Here is an 18,509-nt window from a genome sequence, read left to right as displayed (position 1 = left end):
ATTGACCCTACCACTGCATAGGGCACATCTGTAACATGAACGCTACTGAATGGCACATACATTGAAAACTACGGAGAACTGAGACAAATCCACTTTACACTTCATAAATAATCTTAAAACGTTTCCAACCAAGGCAACACCCACTTGAAATACGTTCACTCTCATTTTTGGTAAACAAAAAGAGAGATTGTTACATATGTTCCCTATGATGCATCTACAGAGAGAGAGAGACAGACAGACACTAACACTCTCTCTCTCTCTCTCTCTCTCTCTCTCTCTCAGCTGGGAGTGTGTGGGAGGGGTCTGCAGTGAGCGGGAGTGCTGCTGAGAGCTCTGTCCTTTGGCTGCGTTTTTTTGTTGCTTTACTTTTTTCAGTTTGTTTATTTTGTCTTCTGTTTTCAGTGCTTTTCTTATTGTGGGGGAACAGGGGAGGGGAGGGGGGAGTACCGGTAGTTCTTCCCGGGTCGGGGGGTCGGACCCCCTGAATGCGTCTTTTGAAAAACTGACCCGACGCCATGGAGTCAAGATCGCTCCGGTGCAGTTCTGCCCCCTAGAGCAGTGTGTGTTAGCGGTTGGGGAGGTAGCAGGGTGTGAAAATATCAAGTCTGCTGCCATTGTTATCTTCTTAAAAACCACTGATCTGCTCAATCAGCTAGTGGCTAATGGCACAGTGTTAGACGACACTTTCACCCCGGTGTTGCCGCTCGCTGCTCCTGCCCGGAAGGTAACGCTGTCTAACGTCCCTCCGTTCATCCGCACCGGCTCGGGCAGCTGATGTCCGGCATTAAGAGGGTCCCGCTGGGCTGCAAAGCCCCGCAACTGAAACACGTCGTGTCCTTCCGAAGGCAGCTGTATATGATCCTCAATAACATCAATGAGGATCTTAATGTCTCCGAAGTTGGATCTCTCTTGCTGCCACCACCACGAAGATTGCTCTTTAGTAATGTTGGAAAGTCAAAGACAGCAACCGTCAGGGTTCTTGCATATGACGTATTCGTGCTGCACCTCTCTGCAAGGATCCAGGACAGTTTGTCAATGTAAACTCCAGTGCCTGGGAACTTTTCCACCTAAAAGACAATGGTAAATAAAAAACAAGTTTATCCCCAAACTATTCTTATATTATGTTAAGTGGAATACATTATCAGAAAGGCTGTGATTTTGTTACAGAAATGTGTTATTAAAGACCACAGTATGTCTCAATTCTAAGTTTATTAATTTACAGACATAATAAAGTCAGTGAATCTGTGACACCCATAATTCAATTACATTCTTATTATCAACTATAACTATGAATATAACTGATAATGTAGCATCATTAGATTGTTTACAACCAATATTTGTTTTCAATATATATATTTTTACCTTGTCTTTGTAATATTGTAGACCAAGAGTGTTATACCTGTTTTGGTGATTCTTTGTCAGATTCAGAACAATTTGCTGTGGGGCTGTCAGAACCACTTGATGGTGACACACTTTTGTCTTCATTGCTGATAAATGTGGCTTTTGTTACAATTTTTTTCAGATTGTCCAAAAGGTCTGGAATCTCTGGAGAAAAAAACCTTAGTATTAAATGATAATCATTTCTAGTAATATATTTAATGCAAAGTGAAAACAAAACCATCAATGCCTGCAATTATACTTGAGAGACTTGCTCTATGTTATTGGCAAACTGACCTTTTTGTGGGTCATTAACATTAGCTACGAAAAAAATAAAAAAGATAAAATACAAGAATTACCAGGTCTAATGTAATGCATATAGTCATTAATGTAGGATTATGAAGTTATGTTGAAAAACTTTATTTAATAATCAGTATTATTAAACTATTAGACAGTGCACATTAAGAGTCTGTATTGTAGTTCTAGATTACTTCAGTATGATCAACTATAATACATTACTCTGGAATCTAAATTACTGAAGAATAACATTTATCAAGGTAAGGAATTATTTGCTATAAATAAAAAAACTTACTATCAACCATACGGTTTCGAAGACATTGGTTTTCATTTTTAAGTCTTGTGTTTTCCTTTTCGAGCTGCTTAACGTTTTGCTGTAGCTCAACTTCACTGGACTCTTTAAATGTCTGTAGAATATGACGGGATCTAATTCTTGAAGCTCCATCGGTTTTCTTTCTTATTTTGTGCTGTATTCAGAGAGGAAAAGAGTTTAAAATGAAAATATATATATATATATATGAATATGATTAAAAAAAAACAATCCTGCAATACATTTATTTAATATTTGCAGTAATTATCTCACCGGTAACTGTGGTTCATCAAGGTCACTATCATCTGAAATTTGAAGTTTTTTGTTTGGTTTAGGTACTCTCTTCATTTTAGGACAGGGCATTTTTGTTAGGTCATTAAGTTTTCTTCTTAGTTCGCCTTCTTTTCCTAAAATAAAAATAAAATAAATAAAACCCTGCATTATGTCCACAGATATTTGGGGATTATATTTATTTGTCATAAAAATACTGTGCTTTGACCATACAAATTAAGATGAACAGCCAACACTGAATCAAAACTGAAGTTAAATTATATCTGGTTTAATTTATTTTGTGATTTGGGGGATTTTATTGTAAAGCACAACACACAATAAATCGTTCTTACAAATGCCAGTCAAGTATGACGAGTTTTTAGCGCCCTCACCACCACCTACCATGTTATAAGAGTATGTTAGACGTACAACACATTAATAACTTAAACATTCATTTCAAATATACTGTGATTGTATATATCAAATAGCATGTAAAGACTTTAATGGTTTTTTTTTTTAAATAAACATTGTTACCAGTCATAATGATCTGCGCTTCATGGACAGGCCATCCACCTTTTGGAGGTTTGTTCGTGTCTCTCCACTCTGCTCTGAAGTTTCGAGTCGTCTCTTCGTCATCATCAGCAATGCTGAATAAATCAAAATTGCGAAAGCAAGCAGTGGGAATCACGCTGTAAGAGTCTTTGTCGACCCCGCTTTCCCACTTCACCAACGCGTGCATCACCGCCATACTACCTTCACCTTCTCGTCCGTTTTTTCTGCGCGTTTTTCCCCCGACAAGTCACGGCACAAAAAACAGTCCCGCTCTGCATTCTGGTACTTGGCGCTCTTAATAACACCAACAGGGTGTAATCGCATAGACCACTCGAGTATAAAGTACTACATATCTCATCTGTTACAGTTTTTTTTCTTCTTCTGAAACTGCAAGCGCACTACATAAAGTTTGGCAAATGAAGAAATTTGGATGATGAGTTTACAATCTTATAAACAGTATTTAAGTAAACCTAGATATGCAATTCCAAAAAGAACAGCATCGAGATGGAGAAACAGGATACAAAAATAATAATACAATGTTTATACTTTTTGTATTTTAATTACAGTATGTAATTATTGCCTTTTGATTTACATTTACAGAAAAAGAACGGCGGCAAACGTGGACTACCCAACAAGAAGCAACAAAGTTACTAAAATATCAGATTCTCAGGTAAGCTTCATGCAGCCATACATGTATAATTATAAAATCAATCCAAAAAATAGACCTTGTTTACCCTACAACTGATTTGAGTGTTAATTCTATTTAAGATATAAAAAAATATTTTGTTTTCTGAACTAATAATCTGTGAACATTCTATTATCTCTATAATTTTAATTAATACATTTATTTTATTATTGGTGGAACATTATATTTTTCAGCTCAGATGATTTCACGTACCATCAATTTTTCTGTTAATAAATGTGCAAAAACAAATCAGATGGATAGGCCCCTACATATGAACATTAAGTTAAAGGCCTAGAGTGAGTGTTCTTCACTTCCAGTCATGGCGGGCCACAATCCAGCTCTTTGTAACTCATCAACAACCAAAGACCTGGGAAAAGGGTTAAATGGCTTCAGTTAAGCCAATTAGGTAATTAAGAGCTCAACTGGAAAAAAAACAGCAGGCATAGGGGTACTTTAGGACCACAGTCACTGATATAACCTACAATGTTGTTGTAATGAAAATCAGCAGACAGTGGGCCTCCTCCAGGACTAAGGTTGAGAAGCACTGGTCTTGAAGACCACAATAACAATCGACCTCAAGGGCTAGGGATATTCGAGGTGATGCTAAACCAGTCCTGAATGTTTAAATATAATGTTATTTTCTTGTAGTGTGCCGTTGCTGTTAATGCAACCAGTTATATTGAGCCATCAAATACAGAAGCTGACGAAAGACATCAACATGTAAATTTAGTTGTAAATTTAAAGTGTGTGTGAAAAGTATTTTGTATATGGAGATTAACCCATAGTTTCACAGATAAATTGTGGACCAGTGATATTCAGGATCTTCAAAACAAGTCCTGAATGCTCAAACTTAACACTTCTTTTTTTAGAGTGTCGTTGCTGTCAATCCAGCCAGTGATGTGGAGCCATCAGATACAGAAGCTGATGAAAAACAACATGTAAATTTCCTAAATTAATATGGTGCATCAAAATACTTATTTAGCACTTTCAACTGTTTCTTTGTGATTCCTAAAATTACTTTACAGGCTGGGGCTGGGGGAAGACACTGCGCCCGCCTGGAGAAGCCTGTACAAGCCCCCCTCAATAAGAGAGCTGGCAATCTGCAGTGGAGGGTGTTACACACCATTATTGCTGTCAATTCTTTTATTACTGTTCTTAACCCTGCTGTGTCCGACGCCTGCCCATTCTGTGCTCAGAGAGAGACCGTGTTTCACTGTTTCAGCACTTGCTCTCGGTTGTCACCCATTTTTAGTCTTTTAACTCGTCTTTTTACTGATCTTAACCTGATTTTTAACACAAAGGTTTTTATTTTAGGGGCGGGATACACCAGAAGGACCAAACGCCGAGAAAGATATTTCTCGGCGTTGACAGATTTTATTTCTAAAATTATCAACAAAACAGTTTAATGCAACTCACATTTATATTTAAGAAAACTAAATGATATTACACATTCTAGAGTTATGAATCACAGATTAACATTTCTAATTGATTTCTCAAATGTCATGAATCACAAACTCCAAACTGTTAAACTTATGTGAACTTCGTCGCAGAGAGGCCTCTCTGGCTTCGGGCTCAGATAACAGCACACGGCATGAGGTCCGTGTGGTTTGGAACAAAGGCAGTCCGGTTCGGCTTTGTCCAAGAACTTCCACTCAGTCGATGCACCTGGAAGTTGGGGTTTCGCGAATGTAGAGTCTTTTCCAAACAGATTTTCCATTGGTTTGAAGGCTCCAAGGTTGTGCACAAAATCTTCTTTGTAAGCATGGTTCCACCGTAGTTACTTGAAGACGAAGTCTTTGAGGAAAGCAGGGCCCTGTTTGTTCCAAGGGTCAAGTTTCTTAAGACTCAAATAGCTATTTAAGTGACTGACACTTTCGTATTCAGTCGACTTAGTCAATTGTCCAGCTGTAAAACTCCACTGATCAGGTGGGTCTGTAAAGTTATTTATTTAATAAAGTCCTTTAAAAGAATTCTTTGTACGGCTCAATCTCCTTCTCCCAGTTTAACTCTTCTGTTGCCGGCAAAGACTTGGTTGGTTTCTGATTCCGGTTCTGGCAACAGAGCTACAGGTTGAGCTGTGGCAGCGAGTTTCTGGTTCAGGTGAGAGAGAGAGAGAGAGAAAGACTGTCCGCTGTTCCTTATAGTCTGTCAGATCAGTAGGTGATTGGTCCCTGAGTTCTTGAGATTGGATTTCGGTTTCAGCCCCCAGTGTCCTATTGGAGGGAGGCTTTATTTATGACTGATGTCAATCCATGCCATCTTTTGGAAATGCCGGTTGGCCTGGGTTCGTAGCTCTATGTCGGGATTTCGGCTCTCATCCACTTCAAAGAGTTTTTATCACCTACAGGCCCCTTTCTCCAGACATCTCATAGCAGAATTCCAAACTATTTGGCCTCTTCTCGGTGCCATCCTCCCCAAAACTGTCACTTTGATGCAAACCAGTTCCAAGCTGATGAGCTAAGGAAATCTGATAACTTTGGGGGGGGAGAGGTCTTCTTTAGATCAGTGCTTCAGCTCAGAGCCCAAATGCTCTTATCCAAATACACCCAACATAACGCTACATATGTATGTATGTATGTATATATGTGTAGAAGGAAAATTAGAAATTATTTTCTTACACCTGTTTTTCTCTCTTGTATACTTAAGAAAGATACGGTCAAGCTAGAAGGTCAGCCCAGAAGATAGTTTGATTTCTGTTTGTTACTTACGATGAGAACCTTGGAGACATTGTCAAACGGTATGACCTACGTGCCTGTTCCCTAAAACCATGTGTTGACCTATGAACTCTGTTCTATAATGATATATGTTCTGCTTAGTTAGCCTTTAAGATAACATTGTAATGACTTTCTAGCATGTATGGATGTATGTATGTATGTATATATATATATATATATATATATATGTATGTATGTATGTCCAATTGCTTTGACAATACAAATGAATTGAATTGAGAGGAAGAGAGAGAGAGAGAGAGAGAAAGAGAGAGAGAGAGACAGACAGACAGACAGACAGACAGACAGCTCAGCGATGACATCACGAGCCTCTCTCAGCTGACTGCTATGACATCACAGAGCACGTACATTCCGTTGCTTGTCGTCTGTCAACCACTCAGTCACTGCTAGCCAGACTGTCCCTAAGACAAAGTGTACAATACTTCAATTATATCTCCTCCAGACAGATAAAGAGTATTAAGAGCTACGATGAAGTTACCCAGGAGACGTAAAAAGCTTGCATCACCTGGTATTTCCTGGAGGTCACCCATCAAAGTACTAACCAGGCCCTGGCCCGTTTAGTTTCCAAGGTCTGACGAGATCGGGCACGTTCAGGACGGTGTGGCCGCAAGCCGAGATGCCTGGCTGCATGATGTCTCTTAAAGGCTGGCGGGTATTGACGGAATTTCCAGCAAAAAATAAAAAATAAAAAAATAAAAAAATGGAGGGAAAAATAACAGTGCAGGAAAGGGTGTTGAAAGTAGCCGGGAACGTGTACAATTCTTCAATTATATCTCCTCCAGACAGAAAGAGAGTATTAAGAGCTACGATGAAGTTACCCAGGAGACGTAAAAAGCTTGCAGCACCTGGTATTTCTAGGAGATCTCCCATCCAAGTACTGACCAGGCCATGCCCCGTTTAGCTTCCGAGATCTGACGAGACGGGGTGCGTCCAGGACGGTGTAGCCGCAAGCCGAGAGGCCTGGCTGCATGATGTCTCTTAAAGGCTGACGGGTGTTGACGGAACTTCCAGCAAATAAAAAAAGAAAAATGGAGGGAAAAATATCAGTTCAGCAAAGGGTGTTGAAAGTAGCCGGGTTCGTGTACATTTCTTCAATTATATCTCCTCCAGACAGAAAGAGAGTATTAAGATCTACGATGATGTTACCCAGGAGACGTATAAAGCTTGCAGCACCTGGTATTTCCAGGAGGTCACCCATCCAAGTACTGACCAGGCCCTGCCCTGTTTAGCTTCCGAGATCTGATGAGATCGGGCACGTTCAGGACGGCGTGGCCGCAAGCCGAGCGGCCTGGCAGCATGATGTCTCTTAAAGGCGGGCGGGTTTTGACGGACCTTCCAGCAAAAAAAAAAAGAAAAAAGAAAAATGGAGGGAAAAATATCAGTGCAGCAAAGGGTGTTGAAAGTTGCCGGGTACGTGTACATTTCTTCAATTGTATCTTCTCCTGACAGAATGAGAGTATTAAGAGCTACGATGAAGTTACCCAGGAGACGTAAAAAGCTTGCAGTACCTAGTTTTTCCAGGAGGTCACCAATCCAAGTACTGACCAGGTCCTGCCACGTTTTGCTTCCTAGATCTGACAAGATCGGGCGCGTTCAGGACGGTGTGGCCGCAAGCCAAAAAGCCTGTTTGCATGATGTCTCTTAAAGGCTGGCGGGTATTGACGGAACTTCCAGCAAAAAAAAGAAAAATGGAGGGAAAAATACCAGTGCAGCAAAGGGTGTTGAAAGTAGCCGGGTACGTGTACAATTCTTCAATTATATCTCCTCCAGACTGAAAGAGAGTATTACGAGCTACGATGAAGTTACCCAAGAGACGTATAAAGCTTGCAGCACCTGGTATTTCCAGGAGGTCACCCATCCAAGTACTGACCAGGACCTGCCCCGTTCAGCTTACGCGATCTGACGAGATCGAGCGCGTTCAGGACGGTGTGGACACAAGCCGAGAGGCCTGGCTGCATGATGTCTCTTAATGGTTGGCGGGTATTGACGGAACTTCCAGCAAAAAAAAAAAAAAAGAAAAACGGAGGGAAAAATATCAGTGCAGCAAAGGATGTTGAAAGTAGCCAGGTACGTGTACAATACTTCAATTATATCTCCTCCAGACAGAAAGAGAGTATTAAGAGCTACGATGAACTCACCTAAAGGATTATTAGGAACACCATACTAATACTGTGTTTGACCCCCTTTCGCCTTCAGAACTGCTTTAATTCTACGTGGCATTGATTCAACAAGGTGCTGAAAGCATTCTTTAGAAATGTTGGCCCATATTGATAGGATAGCATCTTGCAGTTGATGGAGATTTGTGTGATGCACATCCAGGGCACGAAGCTCCCGTTCCACCACATCCCAAAGATGCTCTATTGGGTTGAGATCTGGTGACTGTGGGGGCCAGTTTAGTACAGTGAACTCATTGTCATGTTCGAGAAACCAATTTGAAATGATTCGACCTTTGTGACATGGTGCATTATCCTGCTGGAAGTAGCCATCAGAGGATGGGTACATGGTGGTCAAAAAGGGATGGACATGGTCAGAAACAATGCTCAGGTAGGCCGTAGCATTTAAACGATGCCCAATTGGCACTAAGGGGCCTAAAGTGTGCCAAGAAGACATCCCCCACACCATTACACCACCACCACCAGCCTGCACAGTGGTAACAAGACATGATGGATCCATGTTCTCATTCTGTTTACGCCAAATTCTGACTCTACCATCTGAATGTCTCACCTCTTTTTCCTATTTGTAGTGGAGATGAGTGGTACCCGGTGGGGTCTTCTGCTGTTGTAGCCCATCCGCCTCAAGGTTGTACGTGTTGTGGCTTCACAAATGCTTTGCTGCATACCTCGTTTGTAACGAGTGGTTATTTCAGTCAAAGTTGCTCTTCTATCAGCTTGAATCAGTCGGCCCATTCTCCTCTGACCTCTAGCATCAACAAGGCATTTTCGCCCACAGGACTGCCGCATACTGGATGTTTTTCCCTTTTCACACCATTCTTTGTAAACCCTAGAAATGGTTGTGCGTGAAAATCCCAGTAACTGAGCAGATTGTGAAATACTCAGACCGGCCCGTCTGGCACCAACAACCATGCCACGCTCAAAATTGCTTAAATCACCTTTCATTCCCATTCAGACATTCAGTTTGGAGTTCAGGAGATTGTCTTGACCAGGACCACACCCCTAAATGCATTGAAGCAACTGCCATGTGATTGGTTGATTAGATAATTGCATTAATGAGAAATTGAACAGGTGTTCCTAATAATCCTTTAGGTGAGTGTATATGTATGTATGTGTATGTATGTCCAATTGCTTTGACAATACAAATGAAATGAATTGAGAGAGAGAGAGAGAGAGAGAGAGAGAGAGAGAGAGAGAGAGGAATATGAGCTCCTAAAAAACATTTGTTTTTATACATAAGCGGATTTAATTTGTGATTTACAAATGAATATATAGCACTATAAACATACACAGAAGACATGGAATAGAAATTCAGAAGAAAAAGTATTCAAAAAATAATAATTGTAAGAGAAACACAAAAAGAAGAAAGCAGAGAGACAGTTCAGGAAGAAAAGTCAGAAAAGAAAAGCTGAAGACAAGAATTGGAGGTAAGAGACAAATAATTAAACAAAAAAATATGTATTAATAAAATAAATAAGCATTCTCAGTAGTTGACTCAGCCAATGAAAATGCAGAGCTCCGATTTGAATAGAGTGACAGTAGGAGAGAGCCCAACTGCCACTGAGACTAATACAAATCTATCGAACAGCAGTCTGACTGCAGAGCTGCCTTTTGAAATCCGATACCCTGAAGACATTCGCTCTGCACAGGCTAAGAAGGACTACAAACAAGCTGTGATGAGAGCATCTCCTGAGACCCTCATCCTAGACTACACCGGTAAAGGAGAAAACAGGGTCAAGAACAATCTACTGTTCTACACCGCCTTTCACAAAACCCTGTGCCAGACATACCCCAATAACAACAAGAGGGGCATTAGCAGAGGCAGGCAGATCTCAGTGCTGGTAGAGAAAGACACAGACAGTGTGATGCTCACTTTTAATGTATACCACAACGGGACCATCATGGTGCAGGGCAGCGAGAGCAGCCTGGACCAATTAGCTCTCGGCTTCCACACCTCAAAGCAGCAGACTGAGGTAGAGAAACAAGAGCCAGAGCCGGCCACCCTGCAGTCTGCCCCCAGCCACACGGAGCCAGACAGTGCCCCATCTCCCACAGACTGCCCCCCTGTCTCCCCAAAACTCTCCAGCAACATTAAAACACTAAAGGAATGCCTATCAGTGCTGGAGCTGGAGTTTGCGGAGTTCAGGGAGCAGACCTTGAGCACCCTGGCCCAGACCTCCTTGTGCGATCAGCTCCGGGATGAGATGCACAGACTAAAGATGCAGCACAAGGCTGAGATCCATGAGCTGAGAGCAGCAGTGAGAGACCTGGAGGAGCAGAGCCAAACCCTGAGGACGGAGCTGCGCAGAGCGAGGGAGGAGCTGACCAGGACACCCCAGCACAGCCAGCTAAGGAGCCTGCAGAGCCAGCTGGAGGAGCTAAGAGAGGAGCTACACATCACTGGAGCACAGAGACTGCACTGCACTGACCCCACAACACCTCCAACCCCTGACGCACCCACTGATCCACCCACACTCCCCACCACTCCTGACACACCCACTATCACCAGACCTGCCACTAATACACAACCCCCTGAAACGCCACTCCCCCAAAACACACCCGCTGCCCCCACCACTCCCGACGCAAACCCGGAGTGGCAGGTCAACGCAGAGGTGGTCATTCTGAGCGAATCCAATGGGAAGTTCCTGGTTGAGAGGCGCCTCTTCCCTGGGCGAAAAGTGAAAAAGCTTTGGTGCTCCACAGCACAGAGAGCCCTGGAGCTGCTCTCCAAGAGGAGGCTTTGCCAAGTCAAACACATCCTCATCCACACCGGCACTAACGACCTGAGTGCCCGCAGGGGCGATGTGGCCTCAGCCCTGAGACAGGTAGCAACGAAAGCCACAGAGGAATTCCCAACTGCCAAAATTTCCATCTCCACACTGCTGCCCCGCACAGACGTGCCCCTGCACATCATCCAGGCCATCAACGCAGAAGTGTCCCGAAGATGTGCCCTCCTCCCCAACGTCCACCTGGCACACCACTGAGACATCCAGCCACATCACCTGTATGACCACGTCCACCTCAACAAGACGGGTGTGAGGATCATCTCAAAGGTCCTCAAGGACACAACCCTGGGCCGAAACCCCACACACCCCCACCTCGAGACCAGGAGCAAACCCCCCAGCCCCCGGCCACATCCCCAGCCACCGGCTCCACCCCAGCCCCAGCCCCTGAGACCCCGCGGCCCCATTCCCCACCCCCCCATCCCCAGAGGGCCCGTCCAGCACAGCAGAGCGGACAGCCGGGGACCAGCACAGCCACACAGCCACGCAGCAGCGGCTTCCAGAGCCTGGAGGCCCGATGCTGCCCAGCTGGCCCAGATAAGGCAACTCCTCAGTGTCATCTGTACCACACTGCTGAGTTAACTGAGCCTCAACACACATATATATGGTTGTGGAGATGGAGAGTAAGAAAAAATGTGATTTAATTATTCTGATATTTTGATGCAAAGATAAAATCTGTGAGTGATTATTATGTATATCCATATATAATTATTAATAGTAATATAATATCAGTTGTAGACCACAAATTAAACTTTCTTATGTAGAAGAGACAAGTATAATAAAATATATTAACATGTCCTTTAAAATAAGCAGTTGGAATATGCAGGGTTTACGCTCCTCAACTTTTGGAATGAAGAGCACAGGCCCTGAACTGATCAACACTGTAAATAGTTCAGATGTTTTCATTCTTGTAGAGACTTGGTGCTGTGCAGATATGTCTATACACTGGATGGATACAATGGATACAGGGAGCTGATTGTGCCCTCCTATAAAAAACCCAAAGTCAGGTGTGGCAGGGCCTCGTGGGGGATTATCGTGTGGTACAGGGAGGAGCTCCGAGCAGCCCTATGCCCAGTACAGAGAGGAGACACACACCTGTGGATGAAAATCAGAAAAGACACCCTACAAAATAACACAGATATATACCTATGTGCAATTTATATGCTACCCGCAGACTCCCCCTACTATAATGAGGAAGGCTTTCATGAGCTTCAAAACGAAATCTGCCACTTCCAGACCCTTGGCTCTGTACTGCTGTGTGGCGATCTCAATGCCAGGACTGGCAGAGAGATGGACTACATCAATACAGAGGGGAACACACACCTGTTCGGAGACTCCCCGCTGTGCCACACACACACCTCCACACTGACACAGCCACGACAGCGTGGTAAACAAGAGCAGGAAGCAGGTAGTGCGCGTATGTAAAAGCGTGGGTCTATATATCATCAATGGCAGGACCAGGGGGTACTCTCTGGGGAGATTCACATACTGCTCGGCTCTGGGCAGCAGTGTGGTGGACTACGCCATAACTGACCTGGACCCACAAGCCAACAATGCGTTTATAGTCAGACAACAATCTCCACTATCAGACCACAGCCAAATAACACTTTACCTAAAAAGATCAGCGCAGCCACAAGTCAGAGCCAAACTTCCCACAAAACTGGTCTCCCTGCCACCCAGTTAGAGATGGTCAGAGCCCAGCACAGAGAACTACACAAGAGCCCTGAATAGTGATGAGATTGAAAACATGTTAGACAGATATCAATCCTCACACTATCAAATAAACCAAAACGGAATAAACTCAGCCACCAAAACACTGAATGAAATATTTGAGAGACTGGCTTTAAAATCAAACATTAAAACAATTAAAAACCAAAATATGAAATCGTCTAAAAGAAAAAAAGAACAGTGGTGTGACCAGGAGTGTGAAACTTCTAGGAAACACCTGAGACATCTCTCCAACACTAAACACAGAGAGCCCGACAACCAGGAGGCTCGCCTCAGCTACTGCCAGGCCCTGCGGCACTACAAGCAACTCCTCAGTAAGAAAAAAGACCACTATATGGGCAGAATAAATACCCCAAAAACAAAAAATGAAATACCAATTCAAAATGGAGAAATCTGGAAAACACACTTTGAAAAACTTTACCAAAATGTTGAAAACAATCCAAAGCCAGAACAGGTTAAAATATTAAAAAACCCAAATAAATTGGAAGAAATCATTAACAATAACCAAAATCCCTTAGATAACCCATTTACAATACAGGAACTAAAACATCAACTCAAAATCCTCAAACCCAGGAAAGCCAGCGGCCCCGACAGCATCAGCCCTGAGATGCTGAAGCACAGCAGCCCGCAGCTGCAGGAGGCTCTGCTCAAACTCTTTAACCTGGTGCTGAGAGCCGGGTGTTTCCCTGAGGTCGGGAATCAAGGATTGATCACCCCGATTTTTAAAAGTGGAGACAAATTAGACCCCAATAACTACTGGGGCAGCTGTGTGAGCAGTAACCTGGGGAAGGTGTTCTGCAGTATCATCAACGCCCAGATACTGGCCTTCCTTACCAAGCACAGTGTCCTGAATAAGAGTCAGATTGGCTTCCTACCAAAACACAGCACAACCGATCATATTTACACTCTACACACCCTCATAAATAAATATACCCAAAACAATAAAGGAAAAATATTTGCCTGTTTTGTAGACTTTAGAAAGGCATTTGACTCAATCTGGCACAAGGGATTATTTTATAAACTTCTACAGAGTGGTGTAGGGGGTAAAGTTTATGACATCATTAAATCAATGTATTCTGAAAACAAATGCGGAGTTCAAATTGGCAACTCAAGAACAGAGTTCTTCACTCAGGGGCGGGGAGTGAGACAGGGCTGCAGTCTGAGTCCAACACTGTTCAACATCTACATCATCGAGTTGGCCACAGTGTTGGAGCAGTCTGACGCCCGCAGCCTAACTCTCCATGACACAGAGATCAAGTTCCTGCTCTATGCAGACGACCTGGTGCTGCTGTCGCCCACAGAGCAGGGGCTTCAGCAGAACCTGGCGCTGCTAGAGCAGTACTGTCAGAAATGGGCCCTGGCAGTCAATCTGGACAAGACCAGAGTTATGGTTTTCCAGAAAAAAGCCCCATCTCAGGGAAACAGGTACCGCTTCACTCTGGGCAGCACTGGATTAGAGAACTGCACCAGATACAACTACCTTGGCCTGACCATCAGTGCGTCAGGGAGCTTCAGCCTGGCTATAAACGCATTAAAAGACAAGGCACGCCGGGCATTTTATGCCATAAAGACACAATTTGGGAAAACAACAATACCAATAACTATTTGGATTAAAATATTAAACTCCATCATCCAACCAATCCTGCTATATGGGAGCGAAGTGTGGGGTCCCCTCATGAACCTCAATAACAACAATTGGGACAAAAGCCCCATGGAAATATTCCACCTAGAATTTAATAAAAACATCTTACACGTACACAGAAACGCCCCCACGGCTCTGAGGCTCACAGAGCCCGAACACACAATGACCAAAACAACAACAATTGGGAAAATTGACATGTACCTGAAAAGCAAATACACAAAAGATTAGAGACACGAATTAGAATTACAAAACAAATTGGAATGCTACCGGGCCCTGAATAGAAACATTACATTGGCTGAATACTTAAAAATCCAAAATATAAAAGAGAGACAAAATCTAACTAAATACAGGCTCAGTGACCACAGCCTCGCCATTGAAAAAGGCCGCTACAGAAAATTCTGGGTTGCCAGAGAAGAGCGGCTGTGCAGCCAGTGTGACCTAGGGGAGGTCGAAACACAGGCGCATTTCCTGCTGTCCTGCCCTAAATACACAAAAATCAGGGAGACATACTTTAAAATATTAAAAATGCATATCCCTGAGTTCAGCATGATCCCCGATTGCTGCAAACTCCCCGTCCTGCTGGGAGAGGAGGAGCGCACTGCCTTCTTAGCAGCGCAATATGTATCCACCTGCCACAGCCTGCGAGACAATGTGTAGACACCAGCCTGTGGCACTCCATTTGCAAAACAAAATAAAAACAGTGATTTTTCTGATGTCATGACACAAATTTTGATACAAACAACAAATATGGTTTATATCCTACTTAATTTTATTTCAATGTGTACTATATTTGTTCCACTGAATCTTGTATTGCAATGTTTTGTCTTGATTGATAGAACATTTGTATCTGCTTTGGCAATATTGTGATAGATCATGCCAATAAAGCACCTTTGAATTGAATTGAAATGAATTGACAGACAGACAGACACACGCACACACACACACACACACACACACACACACACACACACACAGAGCCAGCCAGCCAGACAGCCAGCCAGCTCAGCCATGACATCACGAGCCTCTCTCAGCTGACTGCTATGACATCACAGAGCACGTACATTCCGTTGCTTGCCGTCTGTCAACCACTCAGTCACTGCCAGCCAGACTGGCTGGCTGGCTGGATGGGGGGGCTGCTTGCTGCTGCTGCGTACCTTAGCAAGCTTATTTGCTTGACCGGCCTTCCTACTCCTCTGCCCACATGCCCACCTATGCCCGATCTGCTGTTCACCTGGATCACAGCTCCGCCCCAACAAGGCAGAGCCCCCCAAGAATGGTACAAACTCACCCACGTTCCCCTCCACAGAAAGCTTTAGCCCAAAATAAGGGACACATTCTGCCCAATATGTCAGCGCCAACCACAGCCTGAGGGACACAGTGACACACGAGCACCGGCTGTAAATATAATGTAAATACTCGTTTGTAATGCATGTCATTGTATTTCAAAAAGGAATCTGGAAATGGTATACCTATTTTCTTTATTTGTATGTATTAAAGATCACATTTTATTACATTTTCTTTTTCTGTACTTCATTACATCTTATTGTGATTCATAATTCTATTATTTATTTTCCGTGTATATGTATGTATGTATGTATTGTGACAAACCAAGGGGCAGGGTCATACATGGCAGATATGTCAGGCCAGGTCTGCTGCAAGGTGTGTACTCTAGGGTAGAATACCGACCCTAGGCAACTACACTCCCCAGAAACCCTCAGGCAGCCATTCTAGCACCTAATGTGGTCACTTGGTGTTACTTCCTCAATTATTCACCAGGTATATAAGGCGGGCCTGAGAGAGAGAGAAGTGAGAGACAATAGGGTGAGTTATCTGGAAAACAGAGGTAGCTCATAAGGAGAAAGCCAAGACTTATTTATTCCAGACTTTGTTTAAAATAGAATGATTATGTAAGATTAGTTACAACTCCAGTGTGAGTTAGGTTTTGTTTTCAGATTTGTTTTGTTTGAAGTAAACATACAGGCACAGCCCTGTATTTGCAACCTCCTCCCTGGGTCATGACTGGTTTTTACTCCTAAGAAGATCACAGAGAAGACCCGCACATGTGTACAGCCAAGGCGTTTTGTCACATTTGGTGTAGAATGCGGGCAGCACCTCATGAAACCCAGACTGGCTGAGTGAATTTTTTTATCCAAAAAAAAAAAAACTACAGGCTGTAATAGCCCAACAGGAAGCGACCAGGGTGCAGCAGGTGGCTCACCAGGATGCTATGCGGATGCATCAGGAAGCACTGCAGGTCCAGCATGATACAAATAAAATGTTTAGAGAAGAGCAGGAAAAGGTGACTAAAGAGCTGAAAGAGAGTGTTGAAGCACTTGCAACCAGGATTGGGCCACAGGGGGCTGCAACCCATTCCACTCCCCGCACCAATCACTTTCTGCAGAAAATGACAAAACAGGACGATGTTGAGGCCTTCCTTATGACCTTTGAGAGGACAGCAGAGAGAGGGATGGCCAAAAGATTCCTGGGCAGGGCTTGTGGCACCTTATCTGGCAGGGGATGCACAGAAAGCGTACTTTGATCTGGAGCTGAAGGACGCCCAGGACTATGATAAATTGAAAGCGGAGATAATGACCCGATTGGGCGTGACCACCGCAGTGAGGGCACATCGGTTTCAGCAGTGGGCCTACCAACCAGGACAACCAATCCGAACGCAGATGTTTGATCTGATCCATCTGGCCAGGAAATGGCTACAGCCAGAGGTCCATTCATCAGCCGAGGTGGTGGAGGCCATAGTCCTACCAACTACCAACGCTGTTTGCCCAAGGACGTTCGACGCTGGGTTGGCCAGAATGAGGTGCTGTCCGCTGACACCTTGGTGGCCATTGTAGAGCGGTTCTATACAGCCGGAGCAGCAGAGCATGTACCGGAGGTTAAAAACTCGTTCCCCAGGCCATGACGAACCAGCGGACCGGGTAAGATGGTTCCAAAGTACTCTGGGAAACATGACGCGCTGGATTGGAAGAAAAGAGCAAGACTGGGGGGGGCAAAGGTGGGGCCTAAAGCCGAGACTAAGGGTTATAGGGGGTCACCATCACAACCAATTGTCTGCTACAATTGTGACAAAGTAGGACATATTGCGGCCCACTGCCCAGGTAGAGAGGAACCAATACAATGTAATGTGTGTGATATGGGGAAAGAGAAACCGGTATTTTATGCCTGCCCTGTTGGGACGGATGTTTTCATAGGCGGAGTACCTAATCCAAAACACATGTGTTCAGTGATAGTCGATGAGAAAGAAGTGGCTGCTCTACTCGACTCTGGCAGTATGGTTACACTGGTCACAGAAAAATTAGTAGCGACCAACAAGCTGGATAGACATCAGGAGCTCAGTATCACATGCACACATGGTGACACACGCCCCTATCCCACAGCCCTTGTAAACATACAGACAGAGGCCGGGAAACTAGATTACGAAGTCGGTGTGGTACCCAACATGCCATATGATGTGATACTGGGACGATATTTTCCTAATTTTGGAAAACTAGATAGAAAACATAGTAAATTGGAAATGCACACTGAAAACTGTAAGCCAGAAGTTGCCTCGATCCCACAACTAGAGCTAAAAGTAGACCTGGTTCCAGTTGAGTCGACAGTGAAGGTTTTGGTTGGGGAAAATTAAACTGAAAACATAGGGGTGGAATGTAGTGACGTAGATGACCCTATGGAGGGTGAGGAACCCAGCACTAGCAGGGTGGGTGAGAATCCATTCATAGAGACCCCTGAAGCTGACAATGTAGAAGTGTCAGTGTTAGAGGGACTCCCCACTGATTTTGGCAGCGCACAGGTGCGAGATCTCACTCTACACTATGCTAAAGAAAATGTGAAGGTAGTAAATGGGACCCCTATGACTACTGCAGACCCGCCAACAGCTTATCCTTATTTTATGGTAAAAAATGACCTATTGTACCGTGTAAATAAGATAGGGGTGGACATTGTGGAGC

At 43.8% G+C, this 18,509-nt stretch overlaps 1 non-coding gene and 4 pseudogenes across 1 annotated transcript; all 5 read right to left on the bottom strand.

Annotated features, from left to right (window-relative positions):
* Positions 1-6,716: 6,716 nt before the first annotated feature.
* On the bottom strand, positions 6,717-6,835 carry LOC136727192 (uncharacterized; annotated as a pseudogene).
* A 221-nt stretch (positions 6,836-7,056) lies between these two features.
* LOC136726592 (uncharacterized) lies at positions 7,057-7,175 on the bottom strand (annotated as a pseudogene).
* A 209-nt stretch (positions 7,176-7,384) lies between these two features.
* LOC136726641 (5S ribosomal RNA) lies at positions 7,385-7,503 on the bottom strand. Its single transcript, XR_010808220.1, has one exon. It is a non-coding gene; the product is annotated as a 5S ribosomal RNA (ribosomal RNA).
* Positions 7,504-7,719: 216 nt separating this feature from the next.
* On the bottom strand, positions 7,720-7,838 carry LOC136726835 (uncharacterized; annotated as a pseudogene).
* A 206-nt stretch (positions 7,839-8,044) lies between these two features.
* LOC136726689 (uncharacterized) lies at positions 8,045-8,163 on the bottom strand (annotated as a pseudogene).
* Between the last annotated feature and the right edge of the window lie 10,346 nt (positions 8,164-18,509).

The sequence above is a fragment of the Amia ocellicauda genome, unplaced genomic scaffold, assembly GCF_036373705.1.
Source record: "Amia ocellicauda isolate fAmiCal2 unplaced genomic scaffold, fAmiCal2.hap1 HAP1_SCAFFOLD_26, whole genome shotgun sequence".
Classification (NCBI taxonomy): domain Eukaryota; kingdom Metazoa; phylum Chordata; class Actinopteri; order Amiiformes; family Amiidae; genus Amia; species Amia ocellicauda.
This window is presented reverse-complemented; position numbering and strand designations above follow the sequence as displayed.